The following is a 15140-nucleotide window of genomic DNA, read 5'->3' as shown; positions in this document are numbered from 1 at the left end:
CGGTTCGCTCCTTACTACAGTTCGTTACCACGAATTGTTTGATTTATCTTTTGTCTCTGATCAATCGACTTATCATCTCCGCAATTCCAACAAGTTACTTGTTCTTCACATTGCATCAGTGAGGTCTGACTTCAACCCTCTGACAGCTTGCAACAGGATCTGGAACACGCTCCCAAAGTTCGTACGAATCTGCCACTCGTTTGGTAGACATGTGAAATGTCTTTGGCTTGTGGTTGTTGTTAAATTAAAAAAAACACAAGTTTTTTTTACAACTGAAAGTAAGAAATAATATTAAAACTTAAAACGAACATAAATTATTACACATATCTTTTCAAAATATTTTCTTTCATTCATTTCAGTCGTTTGAAAATCGCTTAACTTGTGACTTTCATCTTCATAAGAAAAGTTTCGTCTTCTTTGGCCGTTCTGTGACTATGCCTTACAAAATTTGTTCCGCAAATATAACATATTTAACTTACAGGGAGAATCTTTTCAAGGAGAAATTTGTGGTGAGGACAGGGATTTTTCCATGGATGGGGGGCTGGATTTCCCGACACTATTTAGAAAACGATTACAATACAATAAAAATAGGTTCTTTGAACTAAAGGTGAGAAGCGGCATTAAAGCTTAGAACCAACAGAAAATAATATTTATATGAGGGTGGTCGCCTCTCTTCAGCAGCTCACTTTTACGCTAAAGTTTTTTTTTTTTTTTAATTTAAAAGAGGTTATTATTCTAATTAAAAGACCTTTGCGATTCAGAAGTCATTCTTAAACAACTGGAACTAAAATCAAACTTAGGTTATTATAATGGTTAATTATAAACTTAGGTTATTAGTTTAAAAAAGTAAAACTAATAGAGAAATTTTGTTTTAATTATTCATATACGGTAAGCCAGAATCAAAACCTGCATAAATTTAAAAATATTCAGAAATTAAATTAAAAAAATTATTTTTTTTTAACTAAAAGTAAGGAGCGACAATAAAACTTAAAACAAACCGAATATGAAAAATGCTGTTTCCTCCTCAAATCTTTAGGCTCTTTAGGCTAAAGTTTTTTATTGTTTTAAAAATAGAGATGTGAGAAAGAGTCAAACTTGTAGAGGTGGAATTTTTTCCTCTGAAATATCCAAAAACGCAATCCTTAATGAAACTACCAAAAAACGGAATTTTTTATATAATGGAATTTGTAATGGAATATATTTAAAAATAGAATATATATATATATATATATATATATATATATATATATATATATATATATATATATATATATATCTAAATATATAAAAATAAGTTGTCTGTGGTTGTGTGGGTCTTTCTGTCGGGTGACGTCATGTTTGTGTGTTGACTGACGTCATGAAGTTAGTTGTCGTCATTTTTGTTATGACGGTGACGTCATTAAAGATATTTAAGACATGCGTTCACGTAGAAATCTATTAATGTTTAACTGTAAAATGACTGATGAACTTACAATGGCAACAGCCGAGGAAGATGCTTCAGGATTTGGGAATGCCTTCACCTAACCGTATCGCTGCTGTTTCGACATGTGTAGAATTAGATCGTGAACAAAGTTACAGTACGAGTGATCTATTGTCGTATGTACAAAATAACATTTCCAAGTTAACGTCGGAACAAAAAGACATTTATGATACGATAATGCATTGTGTCGATAACAACGTTGGAGAAATTTTCTTTTTGGATGCGCCAGGAGGTACTGGTAAAACGTTTGTGATAAAACTGATTCTGGCATCACTTCGATCAAAAAATGATATAGCGTTGGCAATTGCGTCGTCCGGAATAGCCGCAACATTGCTGCCTGATGGAAGAACTGCTCATTTCGCTTTGAAATTGCCTCTGAATTTGCATTCTTCAGAAACTCCCACGTGCAATATTTCCAAATCATCTGGGATGGGTAAAGTATTGCAGCAATGCAAACTTATTATTTGGGATGAGTGCACAATGGCACACAAACAATCGCTCGAGGCTCTGGATCAATGCTTGAAAGATTTGCGATGGAAGTCGAAACGCTTTGGCAGTACATTAATATTGCTTGCGGGAGATTTCAGGCAAACATTACCTATAATACCTAGATCAACTCCTGCAGACGAAATGAATGCTTGCCTGAAAAATTCTAATTTATGGGCACACGTAAAAACATTAAAATTAACTACAAATATGCGTGTCCGATTGCAAAACGATGACTCTGGTCAAACATTTTCAGATCAATTGCTGGCAATTGGAAACGGAAAGCTCCCAGTAGAATCAATTTCAGGACGTATACAACTACCTGCTGATTTCTGTAATTTAGTGACGTCCAAAAATGAATTGATTGAAAAAGTATTTCCGAATATTCTAAACAATTATAAAAATAATAAATGGCTAAGTGAAAGAGCGATTCTTGCACCCAAAAATATAGACGTCCACGAAATCAACAATATTGTTTTGACCAAGATTCGAGACAAGGCAGTCCTTTACAAGTCAGTCGACACAGTTTTGGAACCAAATGAAGCGGTTAATTAGCCATCTGAATTTTTAAATTCCGTGGATCTTTCAGGGTTTCCACCACACGTGCTACAACTAAAAATAGGCGTACCAATAATACTTTTAAGAAATATAAACCCACCAAAGCTTTGCAATGGCACGCGACTTGCCGTAAAAAAAAAACAATGGAAAACCTAATAGAGGCCACAATCTTGACAGGGCCTTTTGAGGGTGAGGCTATTCTTATTCCTCGCATTCCCACGACTCCAATGGATCGGCCTTTTCAATTTAAAAGATTGCAATTCCCGATTCGATTAGCATTTGCAATCACCATTAACAAAGCTCAATGTCAATCATCAGAAAAATGTGGTATAGATCTTAATACTGATTGTTTTTCCATGGACAATTGTACGTTGCATGTTCGAGGGTCGGTAAACCTGACAATCTATTTATATGCAGCGACAATTGGACAGCGAAGAATGTTGTATATTCGCAAGTTTTACGCAGTTAATTTGTATTGTATCTATCTATCTATCTATCTATATAAAAACGAGTTGTGTGTATGCATGTTTGTTTGTTTGTAAAAAGAGCGTTTGCATATGACGTCATCATTAGTACATAAGGCTTTGTATATGCACAGACAATGGGAAAGCCAAGAATGTTGTATATTCGTAAATTTTACGTATTTTAAAACACATATATAAATCTATCTATATTCATAGGTGGTACACAGGGACACAACTACAATGGCGCGTAACTAATATGGCGCGTAACGACTTACGCGCGGGGGGGGGGGGCTTGGGGGGGGTACTGAAAAATAAATAAAACTTTATAATTTAAATAATTTGTCGGAATTCAAACAGCAAGTCGCAATTTTAACCAAAAATTGACTTTTTTTGTTTTTACTTGTTTTACTGCAAATACAGTCGCTGTGTTTCTTTTACAGGAACAAGCTGAACAGCTGCTTGTAGCCCAACCTTATTGCAGCAGGGATCGAACTCTGGAGCTCCGTATTGCCAAGCAGAGTATCAATCCATTGTCCTACAACAGGTTATTTGTTAATAGTATAAGAATAGTACATGATAGTATAGAAAGGAGCTGACAAGTTGAAATTTGAATTATTTGGAGATTTTGATTCACCAGCATTACAAAAGTATACTGAAGATAAAAACACCGAAATGAATTAATAGTGGGAAAATGTCAAAGCCTCGATCTAGGAATTGACACCGAGAAGCGACCTGGGATTATAATGCAATACTCTATCTGTGAATTTTTGCCCATGGGATTTTCCCACTTGGGAATTGAACTTCTGCAATTGACCAATGAAACAAAACAGCGCATAGAAACTTTAAAGACGTCAAAAGAGGCCTTACAATTCATGGACGACTTTGGCTCTCACTTTTCTACTGGGACTTACAATTATGGTGGAATGAATATTCAATACACTGCAAAACCCATGAATTCCAGCAAAAAGGAGTATGTATAGATTTTGCCGAAAAAACAAAAACGAGTATCATGAAAAGACACTGTCTGTCTGTCACTAAGTATGACGTCAATATATTAAAAAAAAAAATTAAAAAAAACTTCAAAGAATTAAAAGCCATCTTTTATAAAAAAAAAAACAGAAAAGAATTAAAAAAATACAAGAAAACTAGAAAAACTAAAGAGAAAAAATAAAAACTAAAAGATTAAAAAAAGAAAGCAGCTAAAAAAGAAAAAAAAAGAAAAGAAAAGAAGAACCTAAAAGAAGAAAAAAACTAAAAAAAAACTAAAAATAAGGAAAAACTAAAAAAATAAAAAATAAAAAAAGGAAAAACTAAAAAAAGAAAAAAACTAAAAAAAAGAAAACTAGAAAAGACAAAAAGACAAAAAATAAAGAAAAAATAAAAAAGAACAAAAAAAAGAAAAAGACTACAGGGAAAAAAAGAAAAAGACTAAAAAAAAAGAAAAAAATGGTAAAAATAAAAAAACAAAAAACTAAAAAAGAAAAAAAACTAAGAAATTGAAAAACTAAAAAAAGAAAAAATTAAAAAACTTAAATTAGGAAAAACTAAAAAACTAAACAAGAAGAAAAAACGAAAAAAAATGAAAAAACTAAAAAAGAAAATATTAAAAATGAAAAAACTAAAAAATAAAAAACAAAAAAAGAAAAAACTAAAAAAAAAGAAAAAGAAAAAACTAAAAAAGAACTATGCATGCCATAATACTCAATATGACATAAAAAAAAATAAAAAAAGGAAAAACTGAAAAAATATAAACAGCTATAAATGACGTCATGTTTGCAACGCGAAACCAGGCTTGCGGCTGATAGAGATAATAAAAAAAGAAGGCGTGTCGCTGTATTACATTAAAGCAATGCGTGTATTATTATCCTACAATGTCACCAAAAAGGGAACACCAGGAGGAAACATCAGAGCAACACAAAACCAGGCTTGCGGCTCAAAGAGAAAGAGCCAGATTAGGAATGTCCGATTTACGTCATCAACTCGATCCAAAAATGACATAGTGTTGCCGCGGCCCAGAATACAAGGGACAATGAGAATCCATGTATAGAAGCCTGCCGCGTGCCATGCTGGGACCCGGTGGTGAAGCCGCCGGGACCCAGCACTGTCTGCGGTTAGAACACAAGGGGCAATGAGAATCCATATATAGAAGCCTGCTGTTGGGGTGGCGCGAAGCGCCACCCCAACAGCTAGTATATATATATATATATATATATATATATATATATATATATATATATATATATATATATATATATATATATATATATATATATATATTATGTTGTCTGTGTGTGTGTGTGTGTCGAGTGACGTCATGTTTGTGTGTCGACTGACGTCATGTTTTCGACTGACGAAATTACAGACCGGGACCTCGGGACACAAATGACGACCGGGACACCACCAAATAGGGAATATAAATGGCGACCGGGACACTCAAAGAGAAAGCGACACAAGGAATGTTCAATTAGCAATCACCATCAACAAATCCCCGGGACACAAATGACGACCGGGACACAGGGAGTATAAATGACGACCAGGACATAAGTAAAAAAAAAAAAAAAAACTAAAAAAAAAGGTAAAAACTACAAAAAAACTAAAAAGAAAAAAAACTAAAAACTAATAAAAAAGCTAAAAGCTAAAAAACTAAAAAAAAATAAAAAGAAAAAAAAAGAAAAAAAGGAAAAAAAATGAAAAATAAAGGAGAAAAACAAAACTAAAAAAAATAAAAACAAAAAAAAAGAAAAAAGAAAAAAAAACTAAAAAAACCAAAAAAAAGTAAAAACCAAAAAAAAACTAAAAAGAAAAAAAGGGAAAAAATACAAAAATTTATTTCATCATATACCATTTCAAAAACGAATGTTTATACAGACCGGGACACTGAGACACAAATGACGACCGGGATACTGGGAATATAAATGACGACCGGGACAGAGGGACACAACTACAACGGGGACGTCGGGGGGCACAGGGGGATATATAAATGACGACAGGGACACAGGGAATGTTCGATTAGCAATCAACAAAGCGCAAGGGCAATCATTAGAATCATGAGGTATAATTAAAAAAAAACTAAAAAAAAGGTAAAAAACTAAAAACTAAAAAAAAGACCAATTCAAAAACGAATGTATATACAGACCGGGACACCGGGACACAAATGACGACGGTGACACCGGGACACGCGGAATATAAATGACGCCCGGGACACTCAAAGAGAAATCACAGACTGGGAAACCGGGACACAAATGACGACCGAGACACAGGGAATATAAATGACGACCGGGACACAGGGACAGAACTACAACGGGGACGCCGGAGGGCACAGGGGGATATGTAAATGACGACGGCGACATAGGGAATGGTCGATTAGCAATCACCATCAACAAAGCTCAAGGGCAATCATTAGAATCATGAGGTATAGATCTGAATACGGATTGTTTTCCCATGGACCATTATATGTTGCATGTTCAAGAGTCAGTAAACCTGACAATCTATTTATGTGCACAGACAATGGGACAGCGAAGAATGTTGTATATTCGCATGTTTTACGTAATATATCTATCTCAATTTCTCTATTTTTCGTGTTTTTTTTCACAAAGTACCAAAAAAGGTGTTTTTTTTTTATATTTTATCTTACATGTTAACATTTTAACGTGTTTTTTTTTCCTTCCATTTTAGAAAATTTGCCCAGTTGTATCAAAACCATCAGTAACATATTTTGTTTTATATTAAAGGTCTATTCCTAATCTAATGCTGCTTAAATATAGTATTTTCTTCCAGTGTTTAAAGAGTATAGAAAATGACAAACTGGTTTTTCACAGACTGGCAACATTTTCTTGGGAAACATTTTAAATTTGTTAAAGCAGACGCTTTAAGAACAAAGATTGCTTTAAAGAAGCATCAATTTCTTGAGGTGCCACAAAATCGCAAAGAAAACTGTATCCTAGATTTCCCCCTCCCTCTTTGGTCTTGGGGTTATTTTCATTGAAAGTTGTCTTTTTTGGTATTGTCATTAAACCCCTCTCCCCCCTCCTCTAAATTTTGAAAATTGACTGAACAACTCCTCTTGCCAACAAGATCCCTTCCTGAGATGCGGCAAAGAGGATGAGTCATCAAGACGTATAGGCGTGAACTGCATTCATTAAGCAACTGGTTTAAAGAGAAACTAATCTGAAACTTGTCGGTGGCAATTAGTTACTACTTTTTGTTTAAAATGACTCGAAAGAATATTGAATTGAAAGTATTTTTTCGATTTTTAAATAAACAGGGCTGATTTTTGCTTAAAAAATTTTACGCCTTTTCAACTATTTTCAGCAAAAAGTATTTTGTAATACTTCCATTAATAGTTTTAATATCTCCACTTTTTGGCTTCATAATTAAGAGCAAATGAATTGCTTGTTTCTGTTTTATTGACTCAAACTCTTAATCTTGAATAGTCAGGCATAAAACGGGTTTAAAATAAGCATTTGGAATTTTTATTTTTTTTTTTATTTGAAAGCTTTTAACTTCAGTTTTTATTGTTGAATAAACACGGCTGATTTTAGTTTGAAATGCGCCATATCCAGCTGATATATCAGCAAAAATATTTTGCACAGTTTTCTTTAAATAGTGTTAAATATCTCCTTTTTTTATTTTAGTATTTTTTTTATTCTTAGATTTGTGGTCCAAGGTATTGTCAGATATTTGTCACTAGTCCTTTATCAAGGTTTTAGTCTACTATTGAACCTTCTTTTGAAAGAGCTAACAGAAAAACTTTTTGGGATAACTTCTCCAGTAAGATCATTCTAGATCAAAGTGCAACGTCCAATGAAGCTAATTAGTATTTTTTTTTTTTATTATTTATTCTTTTGTTTCTTTATTTTGTTTTGAACTATTTAACTTGAACTTTTAGATAATGGAGCAAACGAGCTCATATGCCCCAGTGCAGTCTCAAGGGCCTTCGCCACTATATCCTGCCTCTGTTAGTTTGAGTGTAGGGACTTAACGGAAAAGTCCAATGTCGCAAACTGCCATTCATTCATCTCACACTCAATGCTCTCAGCACAAATACATGAGCAGATTTCACACAAATATCTTTCAATTGTGAATCAAAGTATTGTTGGCTCACCAGTGCAGGTTGTACAAAACAATGTGAAAATGTAAATTGACAAATGTCAGAAGGTAAATGTCAATAAAATGGATGGTCATCTACTTCAGTCACAAACTTTGACAACAGTGAATGAGCCTCCTTTTGAACAGGTGCTCTCTTAGCCTCCTTCAGTTGAATATAGTTCTAAAATATCTGTGAGTCGTGAAGTGAATAAGGAAAACTAAGTTGAAGAAGTTCAAAAATCTGTTGTGTACAGTGCTAGTGAGTAAATCCCAATTTTAAATGACACAAAAACACCTGATAAAGGGCCTAAATTTACGATGGTGTTAGTGGTGGTTCTATTTTGGTTGAAGAAATCCTGATAGAGAAATCTGGCAAAGTAGTTGTTGATGGTGTTAGAGTTGTGAAAATTGTAGATAGTGAAAAATCTAGTGTAAAGAGTGCAAAAATCTGATAATTGGATGAAACTGCCAAAGGACTAAGGATATTGGAATTACGAAGCCAACAATCAAGCTCAGCAAACTATCGCTTGAGGTAATATTTTTTTGGTTTTATGAGTAGTTTTGACCTTGTTCATTTATCTTGAATTATTTTATCACTCTTTTATCTTACATTTTATATTAATTTATTATAATATTGTATATATATATATATATATATATATATATATATATATATATATATATATATATATACATAATGCTATAAATATTATTCATATTATTTTGTTATCATTCATATTATTTTATTTATTTTTTTCCATCAAAAACAGTAAGTATGCACTACTTAATCATTGCTTAAGACTTATACAGTTTAGTAAACTATAGGCCTATTCATAAACAAACAAGGTCAAAGTAATTAGGTTTGTCTAGGTTAAAGTGTAATACTTTAACATATGCTTTTATCAGGATATACCTAGACTTGTTGTCCTCCCCTCATTGGTCTTTGAATCTGGTTAATCTAAAGAACCTTCATCCCAAAAATAACACGGAAGTTTTGAGTCAAATATATTTATGAGATTCACTTACCAGAGGGGGGGGGGGGAGTCTTGCAAATTTCCTCATGGATCTATGCAGTAAAATGGAGAGATAAACTCTATCCTAATATACTGTCTTACAAAATACCGTGTCCTAGCCTACTTATTCCTGCCTGCATGTTGGGAGCTAAAAACTTATAATACGAGTAAAAAAAATAGATTTTATTCTTTAACGAGATCCATCAGAGATCCAGTGATCATAACCAAGGATTTAATCTTGTAATGCAATTGTTGACGCAATTCAACAAGAATATAACTGGATTTAATGTTTAAAATAGTGATAATTCATGATTATTAGTTATTGTAATGACTTAATTAATTGTTTCTAGTTCCAATTCTAATTACAGTGTCTTAATTCTGATTGAAGAGAACGTTGTGTATACCCTTGTTCTATCATAATACCATTTCTCTGGAATCAGCCGAGATGGTTTTCCCCCTCAATAGGGGGTGCAGGATAAACCATCAGTTTTGGCTCACCACTCTCTTTGTTTTTTATTATGCTTTTAATTTTCTTACATTAACAATATCTTTTTTTTTGGGGGGGGGGGGCATAAAACCTAAAGGGAGATGAACCATGTACCTCTTTGTTCTTTTACTAGCCTTTCTAATTTCCTTGTAGATTCGTATTTGTTTTTTTGACGAATCCAAGTATAAACTAATTGCATTTAAAATTATAAATTAGAATACAAGAGAAGGCAGGTTCAATCTGTTAAATTTTACCAATAGAAGTTTTAACTAAACAACGATAGTGTTAATTTAACAGCTGTTAATGAAGGGGTTTAAAAGGGTTTGTCTATGTTTTTAGGCTATTTTAGCTAGCTTCCAAGTCCCCCTCACTTACTGTGAAGTGAGTATTATCTGCTCAGCCGACAGGGGTATCATGGAGGGGCTACCTCCACTCATGTGGCCTGGTTTTGCTAAAATTACCTTTTTATGTGCCAAAAAAGAATGGAGAAAAATGTTCTTTTTCTCTATATATCCAAAGTTAGGCAAAAAGAACATTTTTTAAGAACAACGAGCATATTGACAAAAATTAACTTAAAAAGAATTCAAAACTAGCCTACGGAATAATTAATTTTGATAGTCAGAAAACGAGAATTTTCGAAACTGCAATCCTATAAATTTCTTTGAAGTTGAAAAGAATTTTGTTTTTTATAAGCATATTAGCATCTAAAGCAGAAAATTCCAAAAAAGACCTATTGTTCCAAAAAGATAGTATTTGGTCCAAGGGGTGGGAAGTCAGACCACCCCCTCTCAGATTTAATAGATTTTGTCCCCTCAGCCCAACATTTAAATTGATTGAATTGGCCCCATTGGCTGTCATACAAGGATAGTTCTTCATAAAAGAATGGTTCAACTTGCAAGTCCCTAACATATCAGCCACGGATTGTGAAAATGTAGAAAATTCCCCAAATTCCCCTAAGCTAATGTACGTTTCCTGTGCACAACGTGAGTTCTTTAAAAGCAATAGCATAAGAAAATTATAAAGTAGGGGAGGCAAAAGTGTCTACTCCATGAACATTTTTTCTTTTAGGAAAATTTTCACCAGAAATTTTCGGAAGATTCAGGTCCAAGTAAGATTAGTGTCCCGTACAACTGATACCCTTTAATTCCTTCGAAATAGTTTTTTAACTAAAAATATAAAAGAGTTCATAATTTCGTGAGCAGTGAATACAATAAATAAATAATACCTTAACAGCCTTAAATGGTGGAATGGGAAAAGTCCATCATTTGGTACCCCATTTCCCTTTTTTTTCAATTATATATTCACTAATGGTATGTTTAACACTTTTTACCTTGCCTAGGGTGCCAAAACACTTCAGTTGCTCCAATGCCGTGTCAAAACCATGTTTTTACTGAAATATTGGTCCTTAAAAAAAGTTAGATATATACTGAGCCGCCAGAAATAGACATTGTAACGACAGTAAAAATGTTGAAGAACAATTATATATTTGTTTGGTACAATTGAAAATTAATTATCTTGATAGAATTAAAAATTACAATATTGAGGAACAAATTTGTTTGGAAAGATTTCGAATAAATTGTTTATAAAATTGTTTGGAAGAAATTCAGTAAACTTTGTTTTTTAAGAGAATGTAAAAGTGCTGCAGGCATATAATATGGCCCCTAGAGGGATAAATACGCACTTTTGAGATATGAGTGGTTAACAGTAATAGAGTGTACTAGACTTCGTTTCTATTGGGAACAGTTGTTAACTTGCAAAGAAACACTACACGTCACCTGAAATAAAATAATTTCTGTGAGGGAGTTGACAAGGAAATGAATAAGTAGAACTTTTAACTTTTTACGAACGTTTTTTAGTAAAATAATATACGTAACATACGAATTAAATTACGTAACAAACTACTATATTCTTATATTTTATTACGTATATGATGGGGCTTGCCCCCTTGTTAATACCTCGCTCTTTATACTAAAGCTTAAATTTTGACCCCTGAATCATAAAGGCCGTAGAATAAATAGTTGAAATTACTAAAAATGCTTTAGGGTAAAGAGCGAGGTATTTAGGAGGAGACGAACCCCTTATATGCGTAATAATTTCTGTTCCTTTTAAGCTTTAATGCTGCTCTTTACTTTCAGTTAAAAAAAAACTTTTTTCAAATGTATTTTTTCATTGTTTTGTTTTAAATAATGCTAGAAAACCCTGCGTACCCTTCATGGAATTTCTCTTCCCCAATGAAAATCCTCCCACGTAGCCGACTCCCCTCAACCCCCCAAACCAAAATAATCCCCCTGAAAACGTCTGTGCACTTCCCAATCACCATTACTGTATACAAACACTGGTCAAAGTTTTTAATTTTAAGTTCTAATTTTCTCCCCCGGGGACTGTGGGGGATTAAGTCATCCCCAAAAAACATAGTTAACATATTTTTCGACTATTTTGAACAAAATAAATAACTCAAAATTTTGATCTGTTGACCTTGGGAAAAAATGAGCGTGGGAGGGGGCCTAGGTGCCCCCCAATTTTTTGGTCAATTAAAAAGGGCACTAGAACTTTTAATTTTTGTTATAATGAAACCTCTCACGACATTCTAGGACTAATGGGTCGATAGAACAGCCCTGAGAAAAAACAAAATCAAAAAGAAAAAACAAACAAATAAACACGCACACGTGATAGATCTTCTGGCAAAAAATATGAAGTTCCACATTTTTGTAGATAGGAGCTTGAAACTTCTAAGGTAGGGTTCTATGATACGCTGAATGCGATGGTGTGACATTCTATGGCTTTTAGGGAGTGTTTTCCCCTTTTTTCAATTTTTTTATTTTTTTTCTACAGAGAACTGAAAATTAGAAACAAATAATCAATAAAAAAAATACAACGATTCATACAAAGAAACGCTATTCGCATCTATTCATAAAATAATATATCTATTCAAAATCATTAGTTGTGGTGAAAACTAAATTTGTTTCATTTAGTTTCTATTTTGAAGCCAACATGTAACATGTTTTCCTTTTAACACAAGTTAGACCATGGCAAATACAAGAGCACCATCTATTTTAAAACAAAGATAACTTTTAACGATTTGAAGCATAGAATAACAATGTGGTGTCTTTCTTGCCGTTGATAGCATTTTGCATTCCACGTGCAATAGAATTTACTTGTAGTGTTCCGTTTTGGACATTTTGCTAGACAGCTTAAATCCTTTGTACAAAATATCCTCTTCAATGGGGACTGTTTTGCCTTCTAAGTAAAATGCTGTTAAAAATTACGCGCATATTCCGTTTCAGTTTTGTCTGACATCTGCGATTTTTTTAATAATAAATAAGAAAATATAAGAGAAAAATAAGAGAATACATATTTTGTTTCGTGAGCATACGATCTGAATATCTATTTTACAAATGATATCCAAGTGAATAACAACTTAAGAATAAAAAAAAACTATCTAATCTATGAAATTTAAAGTAATTCATGCTTTCTTCATACTTACAGCATCATGTCTTATACCCCTTTCCAGATGCCTAAAATTTTAACTCAATCCCCATTAGTGTTTTAAAATATTATCCCTCCTTTTACAGAGGAATACAACAGGCAAGTCCGGGTGTAACGTGGCAGGTCAGACTATCTTTCAGCAATTGCTACTTAGTAAACATGTTTTTTATGCTTAGGTTTAAATCTTCTTATTCCACAAAAGAGAGCAAATAATTTATTATTTTAATGTGTCGGACTGGACGTCAGACCGTTGACCTATCCTATCCTTTTTTAATTCCAGGCTCAAATCTTAAAGTTTGGAAATTTTCATCCGAAGGTCCTCTTTGCACTTATTCTAAACTTTACTGTTAAAAAATTTAGCGGGATGAAATAATTATTCTGAATCTTAGCAAACTATTTCATTTTAAGCTAAATCCCAAGCCTTAACTTGCAACACTTCTTTGAACTAAAATAAGACGGATTTCACAAAAAACTTAACAAGGGTTTTCCAAATAGCAGACTTCAGCATTCTGGGTTTCTAAGGAAGTTACTTTTGATAATAACCAGAGCTGGGATAGTTCCATAATGCTGGATAATCATCAATAAAGCGCTGTATATAGAAGCCTTCTTAAACCACCATCTCCAGCCTTCTTAAGCCTTATTGTTTACAATAAAATGCTAAGACTTTAAATAGAACAATTAAATAGAACAAAATGAGGCGGTAGAAACGCGGTGAGATTTAAAAAAAAACGTTTCGTTTAGCTTAGGTTTAATATTCAATATTGCTCTTTTTCACTTTTTTTTTTAGTGAACACGGAGGAAGAAAATTCAATTTTACGTTAGCAATTTACAATTATGTAAAGAAAAAACAATTGCGCTTTAGTTTATGATTTATATTTGCTATTTCTCTTTTCAGGTTCTCTTTTAAGTCAGCATGAAGGAAGAAAATCTGATTTCAAGCAAGTAATTTTTTAATTATTTAAAGAAACAAACAATAGTGCTTAAGTTCGCGACTAAAATTTGATATTTCTCTTTTACAGATTCTCTTTTGAGTCAATATCGAGAAAGAAAAGTCAATTCCAAGTAAGTAATTTATTAAGTCAAAATTTCGTGTGATAGTGAAAATTATCTGAATACTGTTTACATGTTTAACAGGGGTGTAATTTACTATGAGCCAGGGGGGAGGGCAACTGCCTCCTCCAGCCCTAACTTGCCCCATCCTCCCAGCTGAAATTTATTTTCTACTAATAATCTTGTAATAACTAAGATAAGCCTGGCTAATTCATGCATCGAGAAACATGTCAGTTTCCTTTAGTATATTCTTGACTTTACGGAGTTATTCCAAACCTTGGAAAAATGTCAAGTGTCACCCAATACCAGATAACACTGATATCCTGATGACTTAACCACGTTAGCTACTTGTCCCACTACACTTAACCCGTTTGAGTTTAGAATCAATAAGTATGCAACATTAATGTTTTGCGTATTGAGTTTAGAATCAATAAGTATGCAACATAATGTTTCAAAAGATATTACATGTTTAACAGGGACATAATTTGCTATGGACCAGGGGGGGGGGGGGGCAACTGCCTCGTCCAGATCCCAGTTTACCCCCACTCCCAGCTGAAATTTTATTTTCTACTTAAAATCTTGTAATAACTAAGATATGCCTGTATAATTCAAGCATCAAGAGAAATAGGTCAGTTTTCTTTAGTATATCCTTGCCTTTATGGTACTTAATGGCTCATTTTTATTTTCTCACTGTCATTTTCACTGGATTTGGAAAAATTGGCTCTAAATTTATCCCCCACTTTCCCCTAAGATTTTACAAAATTACAACACTGATGATTAAGATCTAAAGAAAAACTAGGACCTCAGTTATCAGCGTTCTCATATTCAATTATTTTATTCTTCATGTTTTTATATCTTTTTCTAGAAATAGAAAAACGGGTCCAACTTTATCCCCCACTTTCCCCTAGGATTTTTACAAAATTACAACACTGATGATTAAGATCTAAAGAAAAACTAGGACCTCAGCTATCAGCGTTCTCATATTCAATTATTTTATTCTTCATGTTTTTATATCTTTTTCTAGAAAT

The 15140-nt window shown here is 33.1% G+C and overlaps 1 protein-coding gene across 5 annotated transcripts in view; it reads right to left on the bottom strand.

Annotated features, from left to right (window-relative positions):
• The window catches only part of LOC136030133 (uncharacterized), a 149239-nt gene that overhangs the window by 45670 nt on the left and 88429 nt on the right, over positions 1-15140 (bottom strand). The gene's annotated exons all lie outside the window — the stretch shown is intronic.

This window comes from Artemia franciscana, chromosome 8 (assembly GCF_032884065.1).
Source record: "Artemia franciscana chromosome 8, ASM3288406v1, whole genome shotgun sequence".
Lineage (NCBI taxonomy): Eukaryota > Metazoa > Arthropoda > Branchiopoda > Anostraca > Artemiidae > Artemia > Artemia franciscana.
Note: the sequence above shows the minus strand (reverse complement) of the source record. Positions and strands in the feature narration are given on the sequence as shown.